Here is a 15,295-nt window from a genome sequence, read left to right as displayed (position 1 = left end):
GAAGATATAATCAGAAAGTTCAACTGAAGAACTCCGGTTTGCAAAAAGAATCAAATCAAACGGAGCAACGAAACTCAAACTACGAAAGAACCAAGATCCGTTTACTAATCTGGACTAAGGTCGAATTTTACAGTACCAAAATCTTGTTCAAGTTGGTTAAACAGAAAGAGGGCTTCGAGACGATGATCTAGGCGCTTGTTTCACCCGATTTGGATAAACAAGCGAAAAGATAAACTAAAACGAAGATCAGGGCAGAAATCGCGATCGAAAATAATCGCGGAAAAACCCTAGAAAATAAAACGAGACGAACAGGCTAACGAACGAACGTTCGCTGTCTGGGGCTAACTGACGAACAACGTTCATTAAAACGAACATACGGACGAACGTCCACTATACAACTAAACCGAGAAAAACCGAACTGATTAAAAAAACGAATCTAGGGTTTAATAAAAAAACGATTCTACCGTTTAGCCGGGGATCTGGCGAGCGGCGGCTCCGGCGGGGCTTCCGGCGGGGCGGGGCGGTGGTGAAGCGGCGCAACGGCGGCGGCAGAAGGCGGCAGCGGCGCTGCTGCTGCTGTGGGGCGGGGCGGCGACGTGGGGCAAGGGGGGCGGCGGTATTTATGAGGGGAAGGGGGTGGTGGCGTGGGGGAGGGGGCAAGGCAGCGGACTCCCGCTCGGGGTCGGGGTGACGCTGCGCGTGGGCCGGCTGGGCTTTCGGCCCAGTCGGTCCGAAGCGAAACTTTTTTTTAAACTGATTTCGCCGGACAAAATCCTAGAAAATAAAATAAAAATCTATAATTACCAAAACAAATTTTCGCCGTCTAAATAGGATATTTAGAACAAAGTGAACATTTTCTTGGCCCTAAAATGCAGTTTTGAAAAATGCATATTTTTTTAATTCAAATAAAATAGCAATAAAATCCAAACAAAATTATTTATTTGATTTTAACATTTTTCCTCCAATATTTCTTTTATTTTGGAGAAGTCATATTATCTCCTCTCTTATATTTTTAATATGAAATATTTTCAAAGAGAAAAATAATTAAAACCAAATGATCCTCTATTCAAAATTTGAGGAAAACTCAAATATGAAAATAACGAAATTCGCAACTCTCTCCGTGGGTCCTTGAGTGGCTTAGAATTTCGAGGATCGCGAAACGAAATTTGATAAAATATGATATGCATGGATGACCTATGTATAACATTCCAAATTGAAAATTTGGGATGTTACATGAAGAGGTTGTGAAGAACACTGATCCTTGAGTGTCTCTGGGTTGAGACGCCTTCGTTGACCTTGGAGAGCTAGTCCCAGACTAGCGTTGCAGTTTCCAGAGCACTCACACGACTATACTGTCCTTTGGTCAGATGACCACAAATGATGTTCTTGGCAGTCTAGTCTAGTTGAATGAACCTCTTGACATCAGCAGCAGTGACACCTTCACCGACCTTGGGAATGCCGTTCTTGACGACATACCAGAGGTCGACATCAATGGCTTCAAGATGCATACGCATCTTATTCTTCCAGTAGGGGTAATCAGTGCCATCGAAGACAGGGCACGCAGCGGAGACTTTGATTATCCTTGCAGTCGACATAGCTAAAACTCCAGGTGGTTAAACCGAATCACACAGAACAAGGGAGCACCTTGCTCTGATACCAATTGAAAGTGCTAGTTATCGACTAGAGGAGGGGGGTGAATAGGCAATTTTTATGAAAGTCTTCAAAACACGAGGGCTTTGAAGACAAACAATAGATATGAGCCCTATTGATATGCAGCGGAAGGTAGACTACACTAGACAAGCCATAGTCAAGTAAGCAATGAAGTAAAAGCACGAAGACTATTAGTAGCTATGTAGTATGGATTAGGATGGAAGATAGTATGAAGCCAAACAACAATAGTTGTCACATAGTGAAGTCAATCAGATCAAGCAAGCAGGCAATGACTTCACGAAGACAAACTGTAAGTAAAGAGAGGTAAGAGATAGAACCAGTTGCTTGGTGAGGACAGGGATTTGTTGGACCAGTTCCAGTTGCTGTGAAAACTGTACGTCTTGTTAGGGAGGCTGAGATTCAACTCAGAAGACCGCGTCTTCACCTTATTCCCCTTGAGCTAAGGACACTTAGTCCTCTCCCAATCACTCTGGTAAGTCTTCAAGGTAGACTTCCAAACCTTCATAGACTTCGTTCACCGGTAATCCACAATGACTCTTGGATGCTCAGAACGCAACGCCTAACCGGCTAGAGGATTCACAGTCCTCAAGTGTAACAAGTCTTCAGATCACGCGGACAGAAAGACTTCAGTGATGCCTAACACTCTTTGGCTCTGGGTGTTTTGAGCTTTGTCCTCACAAGGATCTCCCTCTCAAATGCTTCGGAGGTGGGTTGCTCTCAAATGACAAAAGCCGTGCACTAACTCTGAGCAGCCACCGATTTATGGTGTAGGGGGTGGGCTATTTATAGCCAGGAGGCAACCCGACCTGATTTGTCCAAAATGACCCTGGGTCACTAAGGAACTGACACGTGTCCAACGGTCAGATTTCAAACACACGCGGCAGCTTGACTTGGGCTACAAGTAAAGCTGACTCATCCAGCTCTGGATAAGATTTGCTCTCATTGTCTTCGCTCGAAGACATAGGATTTGGTTGAGCATCACATCAGTCACTCTGACTTTGTTCACTTGGACCCCACTTAACAGTGCGGTGGTTCCTATGACTCAACAAAGAAGAAAAAGAAACTATGAAACAACTATGTCTTCGCACTCCATAGTCTTCACGTGAATGTCTTCACACATTTTTAGGGGTCATCTCTGATAGGTAAACCGAATCAATGGGGGACTACTACCTGTGTTATCCTGCAATTCTCACAAACACATTAGTCCCTCAACCAAGTTTGTCGTCAATACTCCAAAACCAACTAGGGGTGGCACTAGATGCACTTATGTCGGTGTACAAAAGTAGGGGCTCTCCTTTTGACCCCTTTACTTGTGCACGGGCAGTCGGAGCCGCGCCCACGGCCACAAAAAGCAGGGCAGAGGAGGGAAGCCAGAGCACAAGGTAACCAAAGCAACGCCAAGACCAAGAGACACGAAAAGCAAGGGGGTGAGGTGGACTCCCCCGGCAAGAACCTTGCCGGGGCGGACTCCGTGGCCCCGGCAAGACCCTTGTCGGGGCAATGATACGTCTCCAACGTATCTATAATTTTTGATTGTTCCACGCTATATTATATTTTGTTTAGGACATTATTGGGCTTTATTATACACTTTTATATTATTTTTGGGACTAACCTATTAACCGGAGGCCCAGCCCAGATATGATGTTTTTTGCCTATTTCAGAGTTTCGCAGAAAAAGAATATCAAACAGAGTCCAAACGGAATGAAACCTTCGGGAACGTGATTTTCGGAACAAACGTGATCCAGAGGATTTGGACCCTACGTCAAGACATCAACCAGGAGGGCACGAGGTAGGGGGCGCGCCTACCCCCCAAGCGCACCCTCCACCCTCGTGGGCCCCCTGTTGCTCCACCGACATACTCCTTCCTCCTATATATACCTACGTACCCCCAAACTACCAGATACGGAGCCAAAAACCTAATTCCACCGCCGCAACCTTCTGTACCCCCGAGATCCCATCTTGGGGCCTGTTCGGGCTCCGCCGGAGGGGGCATCGATCACGGAGGGCTTCTACATCAACACCATAGCCTCTCCGATGATGTGTGAGTAGTTTACTTCAGACCTTCGGGTCCATAGTTATTAGCTAGATGGCTTCTTCTCTCTTTTTGGATCTCAATACAATGTTCTCCTCCTCTCTTGCGGAGATCTATTCGATGTAATCTTCTTTTGCGGTGTGTTTGTTGAGACCAATGAATTATGGGTTTATGATCAAGTTTATCTATGAACAATATTTGAATCTTCTCTGAATTCTTTTATGTATGATTGGTTATCTTTGCAAGTCTCTTCAAATGATCAGTTTGGTTTTTCCTACTAGATTGATCTTTCTTGCAATAGGAGAAGTGCTTAGCTTTGGGTTCAATCTTGCGGTGTCCTTTCCCAGTGATAGTAGGGTCAGCAAGGCACGTATTGTATTGTTGCCATCGAGGATAACAAGATGGGGTTTATATCATATTGCATGAGTTTATCCCTCTACATCATGTCATCTTGCTTAAAGCGTTACTCTGTTCTTATGAACTTAATACTCTAGATGCATTCTGGATAGCGGTCGATGTGTGGAGTAATAGTAGTAGTTGCAGGCAGGAGTCGGTCTACTTGTCTCGGGCGTGATGCCTATATACATGATCATACCTAGATATTCTCATAATTATGCTCAATTCTGTCAATTGCTCAACAGTAATTTGTTCACCCACCGTAAATACTTATGCTCTCGAGAGAAGCCTAGTGAAACCTATGGCCCCCGGGTCTATTTTCCATCATATTAATCTTCCAACACTTAGTTATTTTTATTGCCTTTTATTTTACTTTGCATCTTTATCATAAAAATACCAAAAATATCATCTTATCATATCTATCAGATCTCACTCTCGTAAGTGACTGTGAAGGAATTGACAACCCCTTTATTGCGTTGGTTGCGAGGATTTATTTGTTTGTGTAGGTGCGAGGGACTCGTGCGTGGCCTCATACTGGATTGATACCTTGGTTCTCAAAAACTGAGGGAAATACTTACGCTACTTTGCTGCATCACCCTTTCCTCTTCAAGGGAAAACCAACGCAGTGCTCAAGAGGTAGCAAGAAGGATTTCTAGCGCCGTTGCCAGGGAGGTCTAAGCAAAAGTCAACATACCAAGTACCCATCACAAACCCTTATCTCCCGCATTACATTATTTGCCATTTGCCTCTCGTTTTCCTCTCCCCCACTTCACCCTTGCCGTTTTTATTCGCCCTCTCTTTTCCGTTTGCCTGTTTTTGCCCGTCTCTTGTTTGCTCGTGTGTTGGATTGCTTGCTTGTCACGATGGCTCAAGATAATACCAAATTGTGTGACTTTACCAATACCAACAACAATGATTTCCTTAGCACTCCGATTGCTCCTCTTACCAATACTGAATCTTGTGAAATCAATGCTGCTTTGTTGAATCTTGTCATGAAAGATCAATTTGCCGGCCTTCCTAGTGAAGATGCCGCTACGCATCTAAATAGCTTCGTAGATTTGTGTGATATGCAAAAGAAGAAAGATGTGGACAATGATATTGTTAAATTGAAGCTATTTCCTTTTTTGCTTAGAGATCGTGCTAAAGCTTGGTTTTCGTCTTTGCCTAAAAATAGTATTGATTCATGGAATAAGTGCAAAGATGCTTTTATCTCTAAGTATTTTCCTCCCGCTAAGATCATCTCTCTTAGAAACGATATTATGAATTTTAAGCAACTTGATCATGAACATGTTGCACAAGCTTGGGAGAGGATGAAATTAACGATACGTAATTGCCCTACACATGGTTTGAATTTGTGGATGATTATACAAAAAATTTATGCCGGATTGAATTTTGCTTCTAGAAATCTTTTAGATTCGGCCGCGGGAGGCACTTTTATGGAAATCACTTTAGGAGAAGCTACTAAACTCCTAGATAATATTATGGTTAATTATTCTCAATGGCACACTAAAAGATCTACTAATAAAAAAGTGCATGCGATAGAAGAAATTAATGTTTTGAGTGGAAAGATGGATGAACTTATGAAATTATTTACTACTAAGAGTGTTTATTCTTATCCTAATGATATGCCTTTGTCTACTTTGATTGAGAATAATAATGAATCTATGGATGTGAATTTTGTTGGTAGGAATAATTTTGGTAAGAACGCGTATAGAGGAAACTTTAATCCTAGGCCTTATCCTAGTAATTCCTCTAATAATTATGGTAATTCCTACAACAATTCTTATGGAAACTTTAATAAGATGCCTTCTGAATTTGAGACTAGTGTTAAAGAATTTATGAATTCGCAAAAGAATTTCAATGCTTTGCTTGAAGAAAAATTGCTTAAAGTTGATGAATTGGCTAGGAACGTTGATAGAATTTCTCTTGATGTTGATTCTTTGAAACTTAGATCTATTCGCCCTAAGCATGATATCAATGAGTCTCTCAAAGCCATGAGAATTTCCATTGATGAGTGCAAAGAAAGAACCACTAGGATGCGTGCTAAGAAAGATTGCTTTGTGAAAGCGTGTTCTTCAAATTACTTTGAAAATAAAGATGAAGATCTAAAAGTTATTGATGTGTCCCCTATTAAATCTTTGTTTTGCAATATGAATCTTGATAATGATGAGACTGAATATGATCCACCTTTACCTAGAAGGCGTTCCAAAAATTCGGAGTTTTTAGATCTTGATGCTAAAATTGATAAAAGTGGGATTGAAGAGATCAAAACATTAGATATTAATGAACCCACTACTTTGGATTTCAAGGAATTTCATTATGATAATTGCTCTTTGATATATTGTATTTCCTTGTTGCAATCCGTGCTAAATTCTCCTCATGCTTATAGTCAAAATAAAGCCTTCACCAAACATATCGTTGATGCTTTGATGCAATCTTACGAAGAAAAACTTGAGTTCGAAGTTTCTATCCCTAGAAAACTTTATGATGAGTGGGAACCTACTATTAAAATTAAAATTAAATATCATTAATGCTATGCTTTGTGTGATTTGGGTGCTAGTGTTTCCACGATTCCAAAGACTTTGTGCGATTTGCTAGGTTTCCGTGATTTTGATGATTGCTCTCTAAACTTGCACCTTGCGGATTCCACTATTAAGAAACCTATGGGAAGAATTAATGATGTTCTTATTGTTGCAAATAGGAACTATGTGCCCATAGATTTTATTGTTCTTGACATAGATTGCAATCCTTCATGTCCTATTATTCTTGGTACCTTTCCTTAGAACGATTGGTGCAATTATTGATATGAAGGAGGGGAATATTAGATTCCAGTTTCCATTAAAGAAAGGCATGGAACACTTCCCTAGAAAGAAAATAAAATTACCTTATGAATCTATCATGAGAGCCACTTATGGATTGCCTACCAAAGATGGCAATACCTAGATCTATCCTTGCTATTATGCCTAGCTAGGGGCGTTAAACGATAGCGCTTGTTGGGAGACAACCCAATTTTATTTTTAGTTTTTTGCTTTTTGCTTCTGTTTAGGAATAAATATTCGATCTAGCCTCTGGTTAGATGTGTTTTTATGTTTTAATTAGTGTTTGTGCCAAGTTTAACCTATAGGATCTTCTTGGATGATAGTTATTTGATCTTGCAGAAAATTCCAGAAACTTTCTGTTCACGAAAACAATTGTTAAAAATCACCAGAACGTGATAAAATATTTATTCCAATTGATTCTGATCAATAAACAAATTTTCTAGGTCTTCCTATTTTGGCTAAATTTTTGGAGTTCCAGAAGTTTGCGTTAGTTACAGATTACTACAGACTGTTCTGTTTTTGACAGATTCTGTTTTTCGTGTGTTGTTTGCTTATTTTGATGAATCTATGGCTAGTAAAATAGTTTATACACCATAGAGAAGTTTTAATACAGTAGGTTTAACACCAATATAAATAAATAATGATTTCATTACAGTACATTGAAGTGGTGTTTTGTTTTCTTTCGCTAACGGAGCTCACGAGATTTTCTGCTGAGTTTTGTGTTGTGAAGTTTTCAAGTTTTGGGTGAAAGATTTGATGGATTATGGAACAAGGAGTGGCAAGAGCCTAAGCTTGGGGATGCCCATGGCACCCCCAAGATAATCTAAGGACACCTAAAAGGCAAAGCTTGGGGATGCCCCGGAAGGCTTCCCCTCTTTCGTCTACTTCCATCGGTAACTTTACTTGGAGCTATATTTTTATTCACCACATGATATGTGTTTTGCTTGGAGCATCTTGTATGATTTGAGTCTTTATTTGTTATTTTACCACAATCATCCTTGCTGTAGACACCTTTTGAGAGAGACACACATGATTCGGAAACTATTAGAATACTCTATGTGCTTCACTTATATCATTTGAGTTATATAGTTTTTGCTCTAGTACTTCACTTATATCTTTTAGAGCACGGTGGTAGATTTGTTTTATAGAAACTATTATTCTCTCATGCTTCACTTAGATGATTTTGGAGAGTCTTAAATAGCATGGTAATTTTCTTAAATAATCCTAATATGCTAGGTAATCAAGACTAGTAAATTTTTTCTTATGAGTGCGTTGAACACTAAGAGAAGTTTGATGCTTGATGATTGTTTTGAGACATGGAGGTAGTGATATCAAAGTTGTGCTAGTTGAGTAGTTGTAAATTTGAGAAATACTTGTGTTGAAGTTTGCAAGTCCCGTAGCATGCACGTATGGTAAATGTTATGTAACAAATTTGAAACATGAGGTGTTCTTTGATTGTCCTCCTTATGAGTGGCGGTCGGGGACGAGCGATGGTCTTTTCCTACCAATCTATCCCCTAGGAGCATGCGCGTAGTGCTTGGTTTTTGATGACTTGTAGATTTTTGCAATAAGTATGTGAGTTCTTTATGACTAATGTTGAGTCCATGGATTATACGCACTCTCACCTTTCCATCATTGCTAGCCTCTTCGGTACCGTGCATTGCCCTTTCTCACATTGAGAGTTGGTGCGAACTTCGCCGGTGCATCCAAACCCCGTGATATGATACGCTCTTTCACACATAAACCTCCTTATATCTTCCTCAAAACAGCCACCATACCTACCTATTATGGCATTTCCATAGCCATTCCGAGATATATTGCAATGCAACTTTCCACCGTTCCGTTTATTATGACATGCTTCATCATTGTCGTATTGCCTTGCATGATCATGTAGTTGACATCGTATTTGTGGCAAAGCCACCATGCATAATTTTCATACATGTCACTCTTGATTCATTGCCTATCCCAGTACACCGCCGGAGGCATTCATATAGAGTCATACTTTGTTCTAGTATCGAGTTGTAATCTTTGAGTTGTAAATAAATAGAAGTGTGATGATCATCATTAATAGAGCATTGTCCCAATAAAAAAAGAGAAAGGCCAAATAAATAACAAAACGGAAGGCCCAAAAAAAGAGAAATAAAAAGGGACAATGCTACTATCCTTTTTCCACACTTGTGCTTCAAAGTAGCACCATGATCTTCATGATAAAGAGTCTCTTGTTTTGTCACTTTCATATACTAGTGGGAATTTTTCATTATAGAATTTGGCTTGTATATTCCAACAATGGGCCTCCTCAAGTGCCCTAGGTCTTCGTGAGCAAGCAAGTTGGATGCACACCCACTTAGTTTCTTTTGTTGAGCTTTCATATATTTATAGCTCTAGTGCATCCGTTGCATGGCAATCCCTACTCCTTGCATTAACATCAATCGATGGGCATCTCCATAGCTCATTGATTAGCCTCGTTGATGTGAGACTTTCTCCTTTTTTGTCTTCTCCACATAACCCCCATCATTATATTCTATTCCACCCATAGTGCTATATCCATGGCTCACGCTCATGTATTGCGTGAAAGTTGAAAAAGTTTGAGATTACTAAAGTATGAAACAATTGCTTGGCTTGTCATCAGGGTTGTGCATGATGAGAGCATTCTTGTGTGACAAAAATGGAGCATGACTAAACTATATGATTTTGTAGGGATGAACTTTCTTTGGCCATGTTATTTTGAGAAAACATAACTGCTTAGTTAGTATGCTTGAAGTATTATTATTTTTATGTCAATATTGAACTTTTATCTTGAATATTTCGGATCTGAATATTCATGCCAAAATTAAGAACAATTACATTGAAATTATGCCAAGTAGCATTCGACATCAAAAATTATGTTTTTATCATTTACCTACTCGAGGACGAGCAGGAATTAAGCTTGGGGATTCTTGATACGTCAACAACGTATCTATAATTTTTTATTGTTCAATGCTATACCTATTAACCAGAGGCCCAGCCCACAATTGCTGTTTTTTTGCCTATTTCAGAGTTTCGCAGAAAAAGAATATCAAACGGAGTCCAAACGGAATGAAACCTTCGGGAACGTGATTTTCGGAACGAACGTGATCCAGAGGACTTGCACCCTACGTCAAGGCATCAACCAGGAGGGCATGAGGTAGGGGGGTGCGCCTACCCCCCAGGCGCGCCCTCCGCCCTCGTGGGCCCCCTGTTGCTCCACCGACGTACTCCTTCCTCCTATATATACCTACATACCCCCAAACTACCAGATACGGAGCCAAAAACCTAATTCCACCGCCGCAACCTTCTGTACCCATGAGATCCCATCTTGGGGCCTGTTTCGGAGCTCCGCCGGAGGGGGCATCGATCACGGAGGGCTTCTACATCAACACCATAGCCTCTCCGATGATGTGTGAGTAGTTTACTTCAGACCTTCGGGTCCATAGTTATTAGCTAGATGGCTTCTTCTCTCTTTTTGGATCTCAATACAATGTTCTCCTCCTCTCTTGCGGAGATCTATTCGATGTAATCTTCTTTTGCGGTGTGTTTGTTGAGACCGATGAATTGTGGGTTTATGATCAAGTTTATCTATGAACAATATTTGAATCTTCTCTGAATTCTTTTATGTATGATTGGTTATCTTTGCAAGTCTCTTCGAATTATCAGTTTGGTTTGGCCTACTAGATTGATCTTTCTTGCAATAGGAGAAGTGCTTAGCTTTGGGTTCAATCTTGCGGTGTCCTTTCCCAGTGACAGTAGGGGCAGCAAGGCACGTATTGTATTGTTGCCATCGAGGATAACAAGATGGGGTTTATATCATATTGCATGAGTTTATCCCTCTACATCATGTCATCTTGCTTAAAGCATTACTCTGTTCTTATGAACTTAATACTCTAGATGCATGCTGGATAGCGGTCGATGTGTGGAGTAATAGTAGTAGATGCAGGCAGGAGTCAGTCTACTTGTCTCGGACGTGATGCCTATATACATGATCATACCTAGATATTCTCATAACTATGCTCAATTCTGTCAATTGCTCAACAGTAATTTGTTCACCCACCGTAAATACTTATGCTCTCGAGAGAAGCCTAGTGAAACCTATGGCCCCCGGGTCTATTTTCCATCATATTAATCTTCCAACACTTAGTTATTTTTATTGCCTTTTATTTTACTTTGCATCTTTATCATAAAAAAACCAAAAATATTATCTTATCATATCTATCAGATCTCACTCTCGTAAGTGACCGTGAAGGGATTGACAACCCCTTTATTGCGTTGGTTGCGAGGATTTATTTGTTTGTGTAGGTGCGAGGGACTCGTGCGTGGCCTCCTACTGGATTGATACCTTGGTTCTCAAAAATTCAGGGAAATACTTACGCTACTTTGATGCATCACCCTTTCCTCTTCAAGGGAAAACCAGCGCAGTGCTCAAGAGGTAGCAGGCAACTTGCCCGACGCCAGCAGAGTGTGCCACCCTTGAGCCCACGGGTTCCAACACCACCAACAAACCACATTAGAACCAAGGCTCCGGAGGCACCTCTGTGGCGGCATATCTATCAGATGAGGGCCAGAAGACGACGACCCTCGGCGAGATCCTTGCCGAGGAGATCCACGAGACCCCCGGCAAGACCCTTGCCGGGGACGACCAAAGTGCCGCGGCAAGGCCCTTGCCGAGGACACGTACGACGCCGCGACCAGGCCCACGTATGCCAAGACTACACCGCCACTCCCATGCAGCTGCTAGCTCAACATACTGGGCAGGCACCTGCGTGGCAGCGTGCGGCCTCTACGCCGACTCAGCTAGCACCTGGGTGGTGGCATGCAAATCGTCGTGAAGACTCCGCCACCACGCCAGCCCAGCAGCTAGCCAACGTGGCGCTACAATGCCTCGTCAGCTCGGACGCGCGTCGCAGCCAGGCGAGGCGGCGACAGCTGGGACGAGCTTCCTTGCCGTCCCCGATAAACCAAGAGGGGCACGTCGGCAGCGCATTAAATGTGTTTGTCCGACGGTGCCAGAGGATAGACTCATTCACTGTACACCTTTCCACCTCCTGTGTGCCACTGTGGCAACCCCTTTTGTCTATAAAAGGAGGCCCGAGGCGACCAGGAGAAGGATTCGGATCTTTTGGACTAGGGACACACCGTAGCTAGTTCAAGAACTCAAGAACACTCAAATACATACACCAAAGCAGGACTAGGGTATTATGCATCTCCGCGGCCCGAACCTGGGTAAATGATCTGTGTGCTTCCTGTCAAACCTGCTCTTTGCACAACCCCGCGCCCGCCAACCGTAGAAGGGATCCCAGTGATCCCATCGGTGTCGTTCCCACCGACATCTTTGGCGCGCCAGGTAGGGGGCGCAGTTGTGGAAATCTGGTCTGATCGGAGCAGCGGCTTCATCGTGGCCATCGTTCCAAGGAAGAAGACGACCAAGCTTGACGGCACCATCTGCGGATGCGGTGGACGCCCGTGCAACGACAGAAAAGCTAAGTCGTGCGAAACTTTAAACAATTTCTTTTTATATATAAGGTTATTGTCCTCGAAGGTCCTGCCCTATGTATGGAAAACCTGCATGCAAAGGGGCCCTTCCGCTATTGGCAACGCCCTTGCTCTGTTTCGAGTCCGCTCAACAGCTCAAGCGGCCGCGTCGAGAACGGCAAGGTAGCCTTTCGCAATTGGCAACGCTCTCGATTCTGACTCGAGTCAAGGTTGACAGTTCGAGCGGTCGCATTGAGAGTGGTAAGGTGGTTCGCCTGCCAGCAAGCACACCCGGAAGGCCATTGGGGATCCGTCCTCAAGGCGCCGTGGCCTGCGTTCACGCGCCGGCAAGCCTACTCGATTAACGTAGGGTGAACATACAAAGGAAGATCAAACAGGAAGATAACATGCATCATCTCGAAAGTACTGCAGAGTTATATTACATCAGTTGTGTCGCGGTTCCAACTAAAGATAGAAATTGCCTTGGTCATGAGCCTGCAGCGGCAATGAGAAACGGGGTGCCTAATCCCGGCGCAGGCCCTCCACCCTCTGAATTCCATCGATGCGGCTGATGACGGGCTCGATACGCCCCTTGAGCGTCACGAGGTCCACACCCTCCGGCAAGCTCTCCAGCGCGGCGTCGAAGTCGAGGTTAGTGTTCCAGTACGCCACCTTGGTGAGGACCTTGGTCATGGCACCCCGGCAAAGCCTCCGGGCCTCATCGGCCAGCGAGGCCGCCCTGCTGGAGCGAAGATGCTCCAGGGCTCCAAGGACACCCTCGAAGAATAGGGTCAGCTTGGCGTTGGGACTCACATTGCGCTCCGGGGTGTACCTCACATTTGGCATCCCCATGGCAGCTAGCTTCGCGGTGATCCTGCCGGCGACGTCTTCAAGGCGGCTGATCTAGCGGTTCTCGCCCTCCACAAAATCCTTGTGGTTGGGGCTTCGTTCTTCCGCAGCTGCTTCTCGGCCTCCAGATCCTTGGCCAGGGTCTTCTCCCGGGCCTTGGCCTCCGAGAGCGTCCCCTCAAGACCCTCCAGCTTCAGCTTCAGGTCTCTGATGGAGTCGTTGGCCTTGGAGAGCTGCTCAGCCTTGCCGAGGACTGCGCCCCGTGCCTCCACCAGGGCACCATTGAGCGTATCCTTCTCCTTGGCCAGCTTCAGGGCCTGATCCTTCGGCCCGTCCCGCTCCACCTCCAGCTCTTTCACCTTGCTGGCGTGAACCAGAGCCTGGGCATTGAGTGCCTCCTTGTGCCTCTGCTCCAGCTCCTGGGTCCGCTGCACGACGAGCTTCTCCACCTGCTCGTCCTTGCCGCGGAGCGTTGATGCGAGCTTCTCCTCACACGCCGCAAGTTCCTCCTCCTGGGAATTCAGCATGGCCTGGTGTTGGTGTCGAGCGGCCTCGTCCTGGGCGGCTTGCTGCTTTGCCAGCTCCTGGGCTTTATTGATGTTGGCATGCTTCATGACAAGCTCCAGCTTGTGCTCAGCCAGCACGTCCTGGGCACCTTCAAGTCCATGTGGGTCTGGCGTAACCAAGCCTGCGCCTCAGTGACGCGCTCCTCGAGGTCCGCCTCTGCCTTATCCACCACCGCCATCCTGGACTTGGCCTTGTCCAAGCGGGCGCGGTGAAGCGCCTGGAGCTTCTAGAAGTTGGCGCTCATGGCCTGGAGGAGCCGCTCTTCCCGGGAACCGCCGCCACCAGCGCTCGGCTCGTCAACAACTTCAAGCCCGGCGGCGGCGAGCACTTCGTCATCAAACACCTCCCCCTCGACGGGCGCCCCGGTGCTCGCCGTCCCTGGGAGGTGGACGAACAGGTCGTCGCTCACCCTCAGGTACCTGCCCGAGCCAGAAGCAGCGGAGGAGGAGGGTTGGTCGTCGACCGCCCCCTCCTCAGCAGCGGCCTTGCCAGCCTCCCCGGCAGGCCCCTTGGCGGCCTCCTCGGCAACGGCCTTGCCGGTCCCCTCGGCAGACCCCTTGGCGGCCTCCTCGGTGGCGGCCTTCGCGGCCTCCTCGGCAGTGATCTTGTCGGCCTCGGCCGCGGCGTCCCTGGCGACCTCCTCGATGACGGTGTCAACATCCTCCGGGTCCTCCGGGGAAGGATCTAGACGCCGAGAAGGGGAGTGAGGCAAGGCCAAGGCCAAGATTCAAAAAGAAAAAGAACAGAGACAGAAGGCGAGTGACTTACCCGTGCCAGGCTGGGAAGAAGAGGCCCCCTCCCTACCAACATCTGGCGCCGAGTCGGAGCCACCAGTGCCCAAGTTTGCCTCCTCCTCCTCCGTGTGCATGGGCCCGGTGCTTGGCGCCCTTGCCGGGGACGCCCCTCGGGGCGGCGTGGTCGACGAGGCGGCGTGTTGGGGGTAGCCCTCAGTGGCTCCTCCTGCTGCTGTCCTCCTCCTGCAATCACGTCAAGGTCAGCGCCAAGGGATCATACCCCCAACACACGTTGACGAGGGGCGAGTGATGAGCTTACGCTGGGGGCTGTGCTGGGGGCTACTGTCCGGGCTGCTCAACACCACCAGCGGTGTACCGGAAGTGCCTGTCGGGGGCTGGCCGCCCGCCGAAGCCCTGGCCCTCTTCACCCTCTGGGCCAGCGTCTCCGCATCCCTGCAAAGATGAAAACGAATCAAGATAAGCGGCACAGCTTGAGGAGACGGAGATGACAAAAAAAGAACAAGATACTTACTCATCATCCAGCTCCTCTTCTGCTGCTTTCCTCTTCCTCCTTGGGCTGAGGGACCCAAAATCGAAGACGACCTCCGCGTTGACATCTGCCAGAGGAGGGGAAGCAGATGGAGTCCGAGGACGCTTTGGCAAAGAAGAGGCAGTTGCCTTCTTCTTCGCCACAGCAGCCTTCACCACCTTCTTCACTGCCGTGGCCCTCGTCTGGCGCACAG

The sequence above is a fragment of the Aegilops tauschii genome, chromosome 4, assembly GCF_002575655.3.
Source record: "Aegilops tauschii subsp. strangulata cultivar AL8/78 chromosome 4, Aet v6.0, whole genome shotgun sequence".
Classification (NCBI taxonomy): domain Eukaryota; kingdom Viridiplantae; phylum Streptophyta; class Magnoliopsida; order Poales; family Poaceae; genus Aegilops; species Aegilops tauschii.
The sequence above is the reverse complement of the archived record's forward strand: the minus strand, read 5'-3'. Positions refer to the sequence as shown.